Raw genomic sequence first — 10,000 nt, forward strand, 5'->3', positions numbered from 1 at the left:
TATCCCATCCAAGTACTTACCAGGCCCAACACTGTATAGCTTCCAAGATCAAACGAGATTGGGCATGTCCAGTGTGGTTTGGCTGTAGGTTCTCAAAAGCATTAACTTTTGACCTCTATTACTTCTTAACTCAAGTAAATTCATTGATAAGTTGAAAAAATTAAATGTAAAATGTAATAGAATAGACTGTTATGGCAGTATAAAATTACCTACAGCACCTGGGATTCCTAGGTGGTCTCCCATCCAAGTACTAACCAGGCCCAACACTGCATAGCTTCCAAGATCAGACGATACTGGGCATGTCCAGTGTGCTTTGGCTGTAGCTGCCCAAAACCATTAATTTTAGACCTCTATTACTTCTTAACTCAAGTAAATTCATTGATAAGTTGAAAAAATTAAATGTAAAATGTAATAGAAAAGAATGTTTTGGCTGTATAAAATGACCTACAGCACCTGGTATTCCAAGGTGGTCTCCCACCCAAGTAGTAACCAGGCCCAACACCGCATAGCTTCCAAGATCAGACGAGATTGGGCATGTCCAGTGTGGTTTGGCTGTAGGTGCTCAAAAACATTAACTTTAGACCTCTATTACTTCTTAACTCAAGTAAATTCATTGATAAGTTGAAAAAATTAAATGTAAAATGTAATAGAAAAGAATGTTATGGCTGCATAAAATTACCTACAGCACCTGGTATTTCCAGGTGGTCTCCCATCCAAGTACTAACCAGGCTCAACACTGCATAGCTTCCAAGATCAGACAAGATTGGGCATGTCCAGTGTGGTTTGGCTGTAGGTGCCCAAAACCGTTAACTTTAGACATCGATTACTTCTTAACTCAAGTAAATTCATTGATAAGTTGAAAAAATTAAATGTAAAATGTAATAGAATAGACTGTTATGGCAGTATAAAATTACCTACTGCACCTGGGATTCCTAGGTGGTCTCCCATCCAAGTACTAACCAGGCCCAACACTGCATAGCTTCCAAGATCAGACGAGATTGGGCACGTCCAGTGTGGTTTGGCTGTAGGTGCTCAAAAACATTAACTTTAGACCTCTTTTACTTCTTAACTCAAGTAAATTCAATGATAAGTTGAAAAATGAAATGTAAAATGTAATAGAAAAGAATGTTTTGGCAGTATAAAATTATCTACAGCTCCTGGTATTCCCAGGTGGTCTCCCATCCAAGTACTAACCAGGCCCAACACTGCATAGCTTCCAAGATCAGACGAGATTGGGCATGTCCAGTGTGGTTTGGCTGTAGGTGCCCAAAACCATTAACTTTAGACCTCTATTACTTCTTAACTCAAGTAAATTCATTGATAAGTTGAAAAAATTAAATGTAAAATTTAATAGAAAAGAATGTTATGGCAGTATAAAATTACCTACAGCACCTGGCATTCCCAGGTGGTCTCCCATCCAAGTACTAACCAAGCCCAACACTGCATAGTTTCCAAGATCAGATGATATTGGGCATGTCCAGTGTGGTTTGGCTGTAGGTGCCCAAAACCTTTAACTTTAGACCTCAATTACTTCTTAACTCAAGTAAATTCATTGATAAGTTGAAAAAATTAAATGTAAAATGTAATAGAAAAGAATGTTATGGCAGTATAAAATTACCTACAGCACCAGGTATTCCCAGGTGGTCTCCCATCCAAGTACTAATCAGGCCCAACACTGCATAGCTTCCAAGATCAAACAAGATTGGGCATGTCCAGTGTGGTTTGGCAGTAGGTGCTCAAAAACAATAACTTTAGACCTCTTTTACTTCTTAACTCAAGTAAATTCATTGATAAGTTGAAAAAATGTAATGTAAAATGTAATAGAAAAGAATGTTATGGCTATATAAAATTACCTACAGCACCTGGTATTCCCAGGTGGTCTCCCGTCCAAGTACTAACCAGGCCCAACACTGCATAGCTTCCAAGATCAGACGAGATTGGGCATGTCCAGTGTGGTTTGGCTGTAGGTGCTCAAAAGCATTAACTTTAGACCTCTATTGCTTCTTAACTCAAGTAAATTCATTGATAAGTTGAAAAAATTAAATGTAAAAAGTAGTAGAATAGACTGTTATGGCAGTATAAATTTACCTACAGCACCTGGGATTCCTAGGTGGTCTCCCATCCAAGTACTAACCAGGCCCACCACTGCATAGCTTCCAAGATCAGACGAGATTGGGCATGTCCAGTATGGTTTGGCTGTAGGTGCTCAAAAAAAATAAACTTTATATCTCTTTTACTTCTTAACTCAAGTAAATTCAATGATAAGTTGAAAAATGAAATGTAAAATGTAATAGAAAAGAATGTTATGACTATATAAAATTACCTACAGCACCTGGTTTTCCCAGGAGGTCTCCCATCCAAGTACTAACCAGGCCCAACACTGCATAGCTTCCAAGATCAAACGAGATTGGGCATGTCCAGTGTGGTTTGGCTGTAGGTGCTCAAAAGCATTAACTTAAGACCTCTATTACTTCTTAACTCATGTAAATTCATTGATAAGTTGAAAAAATTAAATGTAAAATGTAATAGAAAAGACTGTTATGGCAGTATAAAATTACCTACAGCAGCTGGGATTCCTAGGTGGTCTCCCATCCAAGTACTAACCAGGCCCACCACTGCATAGCTTCCAAGAACAGATGAGATTGGGCATGTCCAGCGTGCTTTGGCTGTAGGTGCTCAAAAACATTAACTTTAGACCTCTTTTACTTCTTAACTCAAGTAAATTCATTGATAAGTTGAAAAAATTAAATGTAAATTGTAATAGAAAAGAATGTTTTGGCTGTATAAAATTACCTACAGCACCTGGTATTCCCAGGTGGTCTCCCACCCAAGTAGTAACCAGGCCCAACACGGCATAGCTTCCAAGATCAGACGAGATTGGGTATGTCCAGTGTGGTTTGGCTGTAGGTGCTCAAAAACATTAACTTTAGACCTCTATTACTTCTTAACTCAAGTAAATTCATTGATAAGTTGAAAAAATTAAATGTAAAATGTAATAGAAAAGAATGTTATGGCAGTATAAAATTACCTACTGCACCTGGTATTCCCAGGGGGTATCCCATCCAAGTACTTACCAGGCCCAACACTGTATAGCTTCCAAGATCAGACGAGATTGGGCATGTCCAGTGAGGATTGGCTGTAGGTGCACAAAAACATTAACTTTAGACCTCTATTACTTCTTAACTCAAGTAAATTCATTGATAAGTTGAAAAAATTAAATGTAAAATGTAATAGAAAAGAATGTTATGGCACTATAAAATTACCTACAGCACCTGGTATTCCCAGGTGGTCTCCTGTCCAAGTACTAACCAGGCCCAACACTGCATAGCTTCCAAGACCAAACGAGATTGGGCATGTCCAGTGTGGTTTGGCTGTAGGTACTCAAAAGCATTAACTTTTGACCTCTATTACTTCTTAACTCAAGTAAATTCATTGATAAGTTGAAAAAATTAAATGTAAAATGTAATAGAATAGACTGTTATGGCAGTATAAAATTACCTACAGCACCTGGGATTCCTAGGTGGTCTCCCATCCAAGTACTAACCAGGCCCAACACTGCATAGCTTCCAAGATCAGACGATACTGGGCATGTCCAGTGTGCTTTGGCTGTAGCTGCCCAAAATCATTAATTTTAGACCTCTATTACTTCTTAACTCAAGTAAATTCATTGATAAGTTGAAAAAATTAAATGTAAAATGTAATAGAAAAGAATGTTTTGGCTGTATAAAATGACCTACAGCACCTGGTATTCCCAGTTGGTCTCCCACCCAAGTAGTAACCACGCCCAACACCGCATAGCTTCCAAGATCTGACGAGATTGGGCATGTCCAGTGTGGTTTGGCTGTAGGTGCTCAAAAACTTTAACTTTAAACCTCTATTACTTCTTAACTCAAGTAAATTCATTGATAAGTTGAAAAAATTAAATGTAAAATGTAATAGAAAAGAATGTTATGGCTGCTTAAAATTACCTACAGCACCTGGTATTTCCAGGTGGTCTCCCATCTAAGTACTAACCAGGCTCAACACTGCATAGCTTCCAAGATCAGACAAGATTGGGCATGTCCAGTGTGGTTGGGCTGTAGATGCTCAAAAACATAACTTTAGACCTCTTTTACTTCTTAACTCAAGTAAATTCAATGATAAGTTGAAAAATGAAATGTAAAATGTAATATAAAAGAATGTTATGGCAGTATAAAGTTACCTACAGCACCTGGTATTCCCAGGTGGTCTCCCATCCAAGTACTAACCTGGCCCAACACTGCCTAGCTTCCAAGATCAGATGATATTGGGCATGTCCAGTGTGGTTTGGCTGTAGGTGCCCAAAACCATTAACTTTAGACATCTATTACTTCTTAACTCAAGTAAATTCATTGATAAGTTGAAAAAATTAAATGTAAAATGTAATAGAATAGACTGTTATGGCAGTATAAAATTACCTACAGCACCTGGGATTCCTAGGTGGTCTCCCTTCCAAGTACTAACCAGGCCCAACACTGCATAGCTTCCAAGATCAGACGAGATTGGGCATGTCCAGTGTGGTTTGGCTGTAGGTGCTCAAAAACATTAACTTTAGACCTCTTTTACTTCTTAACTCAAGTAAATTCAATGATAAGTTGAAAAATGAAATGTAAAATGTAATAGAAAAGAATGTTTTGGCAGTATAAAATTATCTACAGCTCCTGGTATTCCCAGGTGGTCTCCCATCCAAGTACTAACCAGGCCCAACACTGCATAGCTTCCAAGATCGAACGAGATTGGGCATGTCCAGTGTGGTTTGGCTGTAGGTGCCCAAAACCATTAACTTTAGACCTCTATTACTTCTTAACTCAAGTAAATTCATTGATAAGTTGAAAAAATTAAATGTAAAATGTAATAGAAAAGAATGTTATGGCAGTATAAAATTACCTACAGCACCTGGTATTCCCAGGTGGTCTCCCATCCAAGTACTAACCAGACCCAACACTGCATAGCTTCCAAGATCAAACAAGATTGGGCATGTCCAGTGTGGTTTGGCAGTAGGTGCTCAAAAACATTAACTTTAGACCTCTTTTTCTTCTTAACTCAAGCAAATTCATTGATAAGTTGAAAAAATTAAATGTAAAATGTAATAGAAAAGAATGTTTTGGCTGTATTAAATTTCCTACAGCAACTGGTATTCTCAGGTGGTCTCCCATCCAAGTACAAACCAGGCCCAACACAGCAAAGCTTACAAGATCAGACGAGATTGGGCATGTCCAGCGTGGTTTGGCTGTAGGTGCTCAAAAGCATTAAATTTAGACCTCTATTACTTCTTAACTCAAGTAAATTCATTGATAAGTTGAAAAAATGAAATGTAAAATGTAATAGAAAAGAATGTTATGGCAGTATAAAATTACCTACAGCACCTGGTATTCCCAGGTGGTCTCCCATCCAAGTACTAACCAGGCCCAACACTGCATAGCTTCCAAGATCAGATGAGATTGGGCATGTCCAGTGTGGTTTGACTGTAGGTGCTCAAAAACATTAACTTTAGACCTCTTTTACTTCTTAACTCAAGTAAATTCATTGATAAGTTGAAAAAATTAAATGTAAAATGTAATAGAAAATAATGTTTTGGCTGTATAAAATGACCTACAGCACCTGGTATTCCCAGGTGGTCTCCCACCCAAGTAGTAACCAGGCCCAACACCGCATAGCTTCCAAGATCAGACGAGATTGGGCATGTCCAGTGTGGTTTGGCTGTAGGTGCTCAAAAACATTAACTTTAGACCTCTATTACTTCTTAACTCAAGTAAATTCATTGATAAGTTGAAAAATTAAATGTAAAATGTAATAGAAAAAAATGTTATGGCTGCATAAAATTACCTACAGCACCTGGTATTTCCAGGTGGTCTCCCATCCAAGTACTAACCAGGCTCAACACTGCATAGCTTCTAAGATCAGACAAGATTGGGCATGTCCAGTGTGGTTGGGCTGTAGGTGCTCAAAAACATTAACTTTAGACCTCTTTTACTTCTTAACTCAAGTAAATTCAATGATAAGTTGAAAAATGAAATGTAAAATGTAATATAAAAGAATGTTATGGCAGTATAAAGTTACCTACAGCACCTGGTATTCCCAGGTGGTCTCCCATCCAAGTACTAACCAGGCCCTACACTGCATAGCTTCCAAGATCAGATGATATTGGGCATGTCCAGTGTGGTTTGGCTGTATGTGCCCAAAACCATTAACTTTAGACCTCTATTACTTCTTAACTCAAGTAAATTAATTGATAAGTTGAAAAAATTAAATGTAAAATGTAATAGAAAAGAATGTTATGGCATTATAAAATTACCTACAGCACCTGGTATTCCCAGGTGGTCTCCCGTCCAAGTACTAACCAGGCCCAACACTGCATAGCTTCCAAGATCAAACGAGATTGGGCATGTCCAGTGTGGTTTGGCTGTAGGTGCTCAAAAGCATTAACTTTTGACCTCTATTACTTCATAACTCAAGTAAATTCATTGATAAGTTGAAAAAATGAAATGTAAAATGTAATAGAAAAGAAAGTTATGGCAGTATAAAATTACCTACAGCACCTGGTATTCCCAGGTGGTCTCCCATCCAAGTACTAACCAGGCCCAACACTGCATAGCTTCCAAGATCAGATGAGATTGGGCATGTCCAGTGTGGTTTGACTGCAGGTGCTCAAAAACATTAACTTTACACCTCTTTTACTTCTTAACTCAAGAAAATTCATTGATAAGTTGAAAAAATGTAATGTAAAATGTAATAGAAAAGAATGTTATTGCTATATAAAATTACCTACAGCACCTGGTATTCCCAGGTGATCTCCCGTCCAAGTACTAACCAGGCCCAACACTGCAAAGCTTCCAAGATCAGACGAGATTGGGCATGTCCAGTGTGGTTTGGCTGTTGGTGCTCAAAAGCATTAACTTTAGACCTCTATTACTTCTTAACTCAAGTAAATTCATTGATAAGTTGAAAAAATTAAATGTAAAATGTAGTAGAAAAGACTGTTATGGCAGTATAAAATTACCTACAGCACCTGGGATTCCTAGGTGGTTTCCCATCCAAGTACTAACCAGGCCCACCACTGCATAGCTTCCAAGATCAGCCGAGATTGGGCATGTCCAGTGTGGTTTGGCTGTAGGTGCTCAAAAACATTAATTTTAGACCTCTATTACTTCTTAACTCAAGTAAATTCATTGATAAGTTGAAAAAATTAAATGTAAAATGTAATAGAAAAGAATGTTTTGGCTGTATAAAATGACCTACAGCACCTGGTATTCCCAGGTGGTCTCCCACCCAAGTAGTAACCAGGCCCAACACTGCATAGCTTCCAAGATCAGACGAGATTGGGCATGTCCAGTGTGGTTTGGCTGTAGGTGCTCAAAAGCATTAACTTTAGACCTCTTTTACTTCTTAACTCAAGTAAATTCATTGATAAGTTGAAAAATGAAATGTAAAATGTAATGGAAAAGATTGTTATGGCAGTATAAAATTACCTACAGCACCTGGTAATCCCAGGTGGTCTTCCATTCAAGTACTAACCAGGCCCAACACTGCATAGCTTCCAAGATCAGACAAGATTGGGCATGTCCAGTGTGGTTTAGCTGTAGTTGCTCAAAAACATTAACTTTAGACCTCTTTTACTTCTTAACTCAAGTAAATTCATTGATAAGTTGAAAAATGAAATGTAAAATGTAATATAAAAGAATGTTATGGCAGTATAAAGTTACCTACAGCACCTGGTACTCCCAGGTGGTCTCCCATACAAGTACTAACCAGGCCCAACACTGCATAGCTTCCAAAATCAGATGATTTTGGGCATGTCCAGTGTGGTTTGGCTGTAGGTGCCAAAACCATTAACTTTAGACCTCTATTACTTCTTAACTCAAGTAAATTCATTGATAAGTTGAAAAAATTAAATGTAAAATGTAATAGAAAAGAATGTTATGGCAGTATAAAATTACCTACAGCAACCGGTATTCCCAGGTGGTCTCCCGTCCAAGTACTAACCAGGCCCAACACTGCATAGCTTCCAAGATCAAACGAGATTGGGCATGTCCAGTGTGGTTTGGCTGTAGGTGCTCAAAAGCATTAACTTTTGACCTCTATTACTTCTTAACTCAAGTAAATTCATTGATAAGTTGAAAAAATTAAATGTAAAATGTAATAGAATAGACTGTTATGGCAGTATAAAAGTACCTACAGCACCTGGGAATCCTAGGTGGTCTCCCATCCAAGTACTAACCAGGCCCAACACTGTATAGCTTCCAAGATCAGACGAGATTGGGCATGTCCAGTGTGGTTTGGCTGTAGGTGCTCAAAAACTTTAACTTTAGACCTCTTTTACTTCTTAACTCAAGAAAATTCAATGATAAGTTGAAAAATGAAATGTAAAATGTAATAGAAAAGAATGTAATGGCACTATAAAATTACCTACAGCTCCTGGTATTCCCAGGTGGTCTCCCATCCAAGTACTAACCAGGCCCAACGCTGTATAGCTTCCAAGTTCAGACGAGATTGGGCATGTCCAGTGTGGTTTGGCTGTATGTGCTCAAAAATATTAACTTTAGACCTCTTTTACTTCTTAACTCAAGTAAATTCAATGATAAGTTGAAAAATGAAATGTAAAATGTAATGGAAAAGAATGTTATGGCAGTATAAAATTACCTACAGCACCTGGTATTCCCAGGTGGTCTCCCATTCAAGTACTAACCAGGCCCAACACTACATAGCTTCCAAGATCAGACGATATTGGGCAAGTCCAGTGTGGTTTGGCTGTAGATGCTCAAAAACATTAATTTTAGACCTCTATTACTTCTTAACTCAAGTAAATTCATTGATAAGTTGAAAAAATTAAATGTAAAATGTAATAGAAAAGAATGTTTTGGCTGTATAAAATGACCTACAGCACCTGGTATTCCCAGGTGGTCTCCCACCCAAGTAGTAACCAGGCCCAACACTGCATAGCTTCCAAGATCAGACAAGATTGGGCATGTCCAGTGTGGTTTGGCTGTAGGTGCTCAAAAGCATTAACTTTAGACCTCTATTACTTCTTAACTCAAGTAAATTCATTGATAAGTTGAAAAAATTAAATGTAAAATGTAGTAGAAAAGACTGTTATGGCAGTATAAAATTACCTACAGCACCTGGGATTCCTAGGTGGTCTCCCATCCAAGTACTAACCAGGCCCACCACTGCATAGCTTCCAAGATCAGACGAGATTGGGCATGTCCAGTGTGGTTTGGCTGTAGTTGCTCAAAAACATTAACTTTAGACCTCTTTTACTTCTTAACTCAAGTAAATTCATTGATAAGTTGAAAAATGAAATGTAAAATGTAATATAAAAGAATGTTATGGCAGTATAAAGTTACCTACAGCACCTGGTACTCCCAGGTGGTCTCCCATACAAGTACTAACCAGGCCCAACACTGCATAGCTTCCAAAATCAGATGATTTTGGGCATGTCCAGTGTGGTTTGGCTGTAGGTGCCAAAACCATTAACTTTAGACCTCTATTACTTCTTAACTCAAGTAAATTCATTGATAAGTTGAAAAAATTAAATGTAAAATGTAATAGAAAAGAATGTTATGGCAGTATAAAATTACCTACAGCAACCGGTATTCCCAGGTGGTCTCACGTCCAAGTACTAACCAGGCCCAACACTGCATAGCTTCCAAGATCAAACGAGATTGGGCATGTCCAGTGTGGTTTGGCTGTAGGTGCTCAAAAGCATTAACTTTTGACCTCTATTACTTCTTAACTCAAGTAAATTCATTGATAAGTTGAAAAAATTAAATGTAAAATGTTATAGAATAGACTGTTATGGCAGTATAAAAGTACCTACAGCACCTGGGAATCCTAGGTGGTCTCCCATCCAAGTACTAACCAGGCCCAACACTGCATAGCTTCCAAGATCAGATGAGATTGGGCATGTCCAGTGTGGTTTGGCTGTAGGTGCTCAAAAACTTTAACTTTAGACCTCTTTTACTTCTTAACTCAAGTAAATTCA

The 10,000-nt window shown here is 38.0% G+C and overlaps 2 non-coding genes and 40 pseudogenes across 2 annotated transcripts; all 42 read right to left on the reverse strand.

Annotated features, from left to right (window-relative positions):
• The window catches only part of LOC148443489 (5S ribosomal RNA), a 119-nt pseudogene extending 29 nt beyond the window's left edge, over positions 1-90 (reverse strand).
• Positions 91-206: 116 nt separating this feature from the next.
• On the reverse strand, positions 207-325 carry LOC148443490 (5S ribosomal RNA; annotated as a pseudogene).
• A 116-nt stretch (positions 326-441) lies between these two features.
• On the reverse strand, positions 442-560 carry LOC148443491 (5S ribosomal RNA; annotated as a pseudogene).
• A 116-nt stretch (positions 561-676) lies between these two features.
• LOC148443492 (5S ribosomal RNA) lies at positions 677-795 on the reverse strand (annotated as a pseudogene).
• A 116-nt stretch (positions 796-911) lies between these two features.
• LOC148443493 (5S ribosomal RNA) lies at positions 912-1,030 on the reverse strand (annotated as a pseudogene).
• Positions 1,031-1,145: 115 nt separating this feature from the next.
• LOC148443494 (5S ribosomal RNA) lies at positions 1,146-1,264 on the reverse strand (annotated as a pseudogene).
• A 116-nt stretch (positions 1,265-1,380) lies between these two features.
• On the reverse strand, positions 1,381-1,499 carry LOC148443495 (5S ribosomal RNA; annotated as a pseudogene).
• Positions 1,500-1,615: 116 nt separating this feature from the next.
• LOC148443496 (5S ribosomal RNA) lies at positions 1,616-1,734 on the reverse strand (annotated as a pseudogene).
• A 116-nt stretch (positions 1,735-1,850) lies between these two features.
• Positions 1,851-1,969, reverse strand: LOC148443497 (5S ribosomal RNA; annotated as a pseudogene).
• A 116-nt stretch (positions 1,970-2,085) lies between these two features.
• LOC148443498 (5S ribosomal RNA) lies at positions 2,086-2,204 on the reverse strand (annotated as a pseudogene).
• A 116-nt stretch (positions 2,205-2,320) lies between these two features.
• Positions 2,321-2,439, reverse strand: LOC148443499 (5S ribosomal RNA). The gene has a single exon (XR_015875494.1). It is a non-coding gene; the product is annotated as a 5S ribosomal RNA (ribosomal RNA).
• Positions 2,440-2,555: 116 nt separating this feature from the next.
• On the reverse strand, positions 2,556-2,674 carry LOC148443500 (5S ribosomal RNA; annotated as a pseudogene).
• Positions 2,675-2,790: 116 nt separating this feature from the next.
• Positions 2,791-2,909, reverse strand: LOC148443501 (5S ribosomal RNA; annotated as a pseudogene).
• A 116-nt stretch (positions 2,910-3,025) lies between these two features.
• LOC148443502 (5S ribosomal RNA) lies at positions 3,026-3,144 on the reverse strand (annotated as a pseudogene).
• Positions 3,145-3,260: 116 nt separating this feature from the next.
• LOC148443503 (5S ribosomal RNA) lies at positions 3,261-3,379 on the reverse strand (annotated as a pseudogene).
• A 116-nt stretch (positions 3,380-3,495) lies between these two features.
• LOC148443504 (5S ribosomal RNA) lies at positions 3,496-3,614 on the reverse strand (annotated as a pseudogene).
• Positions 3,615-3,730: 116 nt separating this feature from the next.
• Positions 3,731-3,849, reverse strand: LOC148443505 (5S ribosomal RNA; annotated as a pseudogene).
• A 116-nt stretch (positions 3,850-3,965) lies between these two features.
• On the reverse strand, positions 3,966-4,084 carry LOC148443506 (5S ribosomal RNA; annotated as a pseudogene).
• Positions 4,085-4,198: 114 nt separating this feature from the next.
• On the reverse strand, positions 4,199-4,317 carry LOC148443507 (5S ribosomal RNA; annotated as a pseudogene).
• Positions 4,318-4,433: 116 nt separating this feature from the next.
• Positions 4,434-4,552, reverse strand: LOC148443508 (5S ribosomal RNA; annotated as a pseudogene).
• A 115-nt stretch (positions 4,553-4,667) lies between these two features.
• LOC148443509 (5S ribosomal RNA) lies at positions 4,668-4,786 on the reverse strand (annotated as a pseudogene).
• A 116-nt stretch (positions 4,787-4,902) lies between these two features.
• Positions 4,903-5,021, reverse strand: LOC148443510 (5S ribosomal RNA; annotated as a pseudogene).
• Positions 5,022-5,372: 351 nt separating this feature from the next.
• On the reverse strand, positions 5,373-5,491 carry LOC148443511 (5S ribosomal RNA). Its single transcript, XR_015875411.1, has one exon. It is a non-coding gene; the product is annotated as a 5S ribosomal RNA (ribosomal RNA).
• A 116-nt stretch (positions 5,492-5,607) lies between these two features.
• Positions 5,608-5,726, reverse strand: LOC148443512 (5S ribosomal RNA; annotated as a pseudogene).
• Positions 5,727-5,841: 115 nt separating this feature from the next.
• LOC148443513 (5S ribosomal RNA) lies at positions 5,842-5,960 on the reverse strand (annotated as a pseudogene).
• A 115-nt stretch (positions 5,961-6,075) lies between these two features.
• LOC148443514 (5S ribosomal RNA) lies at positions 6,076-6,194 on the reverse strand (annotated as a pseudogene).
• Positions 6,195-6,310: 116 nt separating this feature from the next.
• LOC148443515 (5S ribosomal RNA) lies at positions 6,311-6,429 on the reverse strand (annotated as a pseudogene).
• Positions 6,430-6,545: 116 nt separating this feature from the next.
• On the reverse strand, positions 6,546-6,664 carry LOC148443516 (5S ribosomal RNA; annotated as a pseudogene).
• A 116-nt stretch (positions 6,665-6,780) lies between these two features.
• Positions 6,781-6,899, reverse strand: LOC148443517 (5S ribosomal RNA; annotated as a pseudogene).
• A 116-nt stretch (positions 6,900-7,015) lies between these two features.
• On the reverse strand, positions 7,016-7,134 carry LOC148443518 (5S ribosomal RNA; annotated as a pseudogene).
• Positions 7,135-7,250: 116 nt separating this feature from the next.
• Positions 7,251-7,369, reverse strand: LOC148443519 (5S ribosomal RNA; annotated as a pseudogene).
• A 115-nt stretch (positions 7,370-7,484) lies between these two features.
• On the reverse strand, positions 7,485-7,603 carry LOC148443520 (5S ribosomal RNA; annotated as a pseudogene).
• Positions 7,604-7,718: 115 nt separating this feature from the next.
• LOC148443521 (5S ribosomal RNA) lies at positions 7,719-7,837 on the reverse strand (annotated as a pseudogene).
• A 115-nt stretch (positions 7,838-7,952) lies between these two features.
• Positions 7,953-8,071, reverse strand: LOC148443522 (5S ribosomal RNA; annotated as a pseudogene).
• A 116-nt stretch (positions 8,072-8,187) lies between these two features.
• Positions 8,188-8,306, reverse strand: LOC148443523 (5S ribosomal RNA; annotated as a pseudogene).
• A 115-nt stretch (positions 8,307-8,421) lies between these two features.
• On the reverse strand, positions 8,422-8,540 carry LOC148443524 (5S ribosomal RNA; annotated as a pseudogene).
• Positions 8,541-8,655: 115 nt separating this feature from the next.
• Positions 8,656-8,774, reverse strand: LOC148443525 (5S ribosomal RNA; annotated as a pseudogene).
• A 116-nt stretch (positions 8,775-8,890) lies between these two features.
• On the reverse strand, positions 8,891-9,009 carry LOC148443526 (5S ribosomal RNA; annotated as a pseudogene).
• A 116-nt stretch (positions 9,010-9,125) lies between these two features.
• On the reverse strand, positions 9,126-9,244 carry LOC148443527 (5S ribosomal RNA; annotated as a pseudogene).
• A 115-nt stretch (positions 9,245-9,359) lies between these two features.
• LOC148443528 (5S ribosomal RNA) lies at positions 9,360-9,478 on the reverse strand (annotated as a pseudogene).
• Positions 9,479-9,593: 115 nt separating this feature from the next.
• On the reverse strand, positions 9,594-9,712 carry LOC148443529 (5S ribosomal RNA; annotated as a pseudogene).
• A 116-nt stretch (positions 9,713-9,828) lies between these two features.
• Positions 9,829-9,947, reverse strand: LOC148443530 (5S ribosomal RNA; annotated as a pseudogene).
• Between the last annotated feature and the right edge of the window lie 53 nt (positions 9,948-10,000).

Source organism: Taudactylus pleione, unplaced genomic scaffold (assembly GCF_031769625.1).
Source record: "Taudactylus pleione unplaced genomic scaffold, aTauple2 ptg001270l, whole genome shotgun sequence".
Taxonomy (NCBI): Eukaryota; Metazoa; Chordata; class Amphibia; order Anura; family Myobatrachidae; genus Taudactylus; species Taudactylus pleione.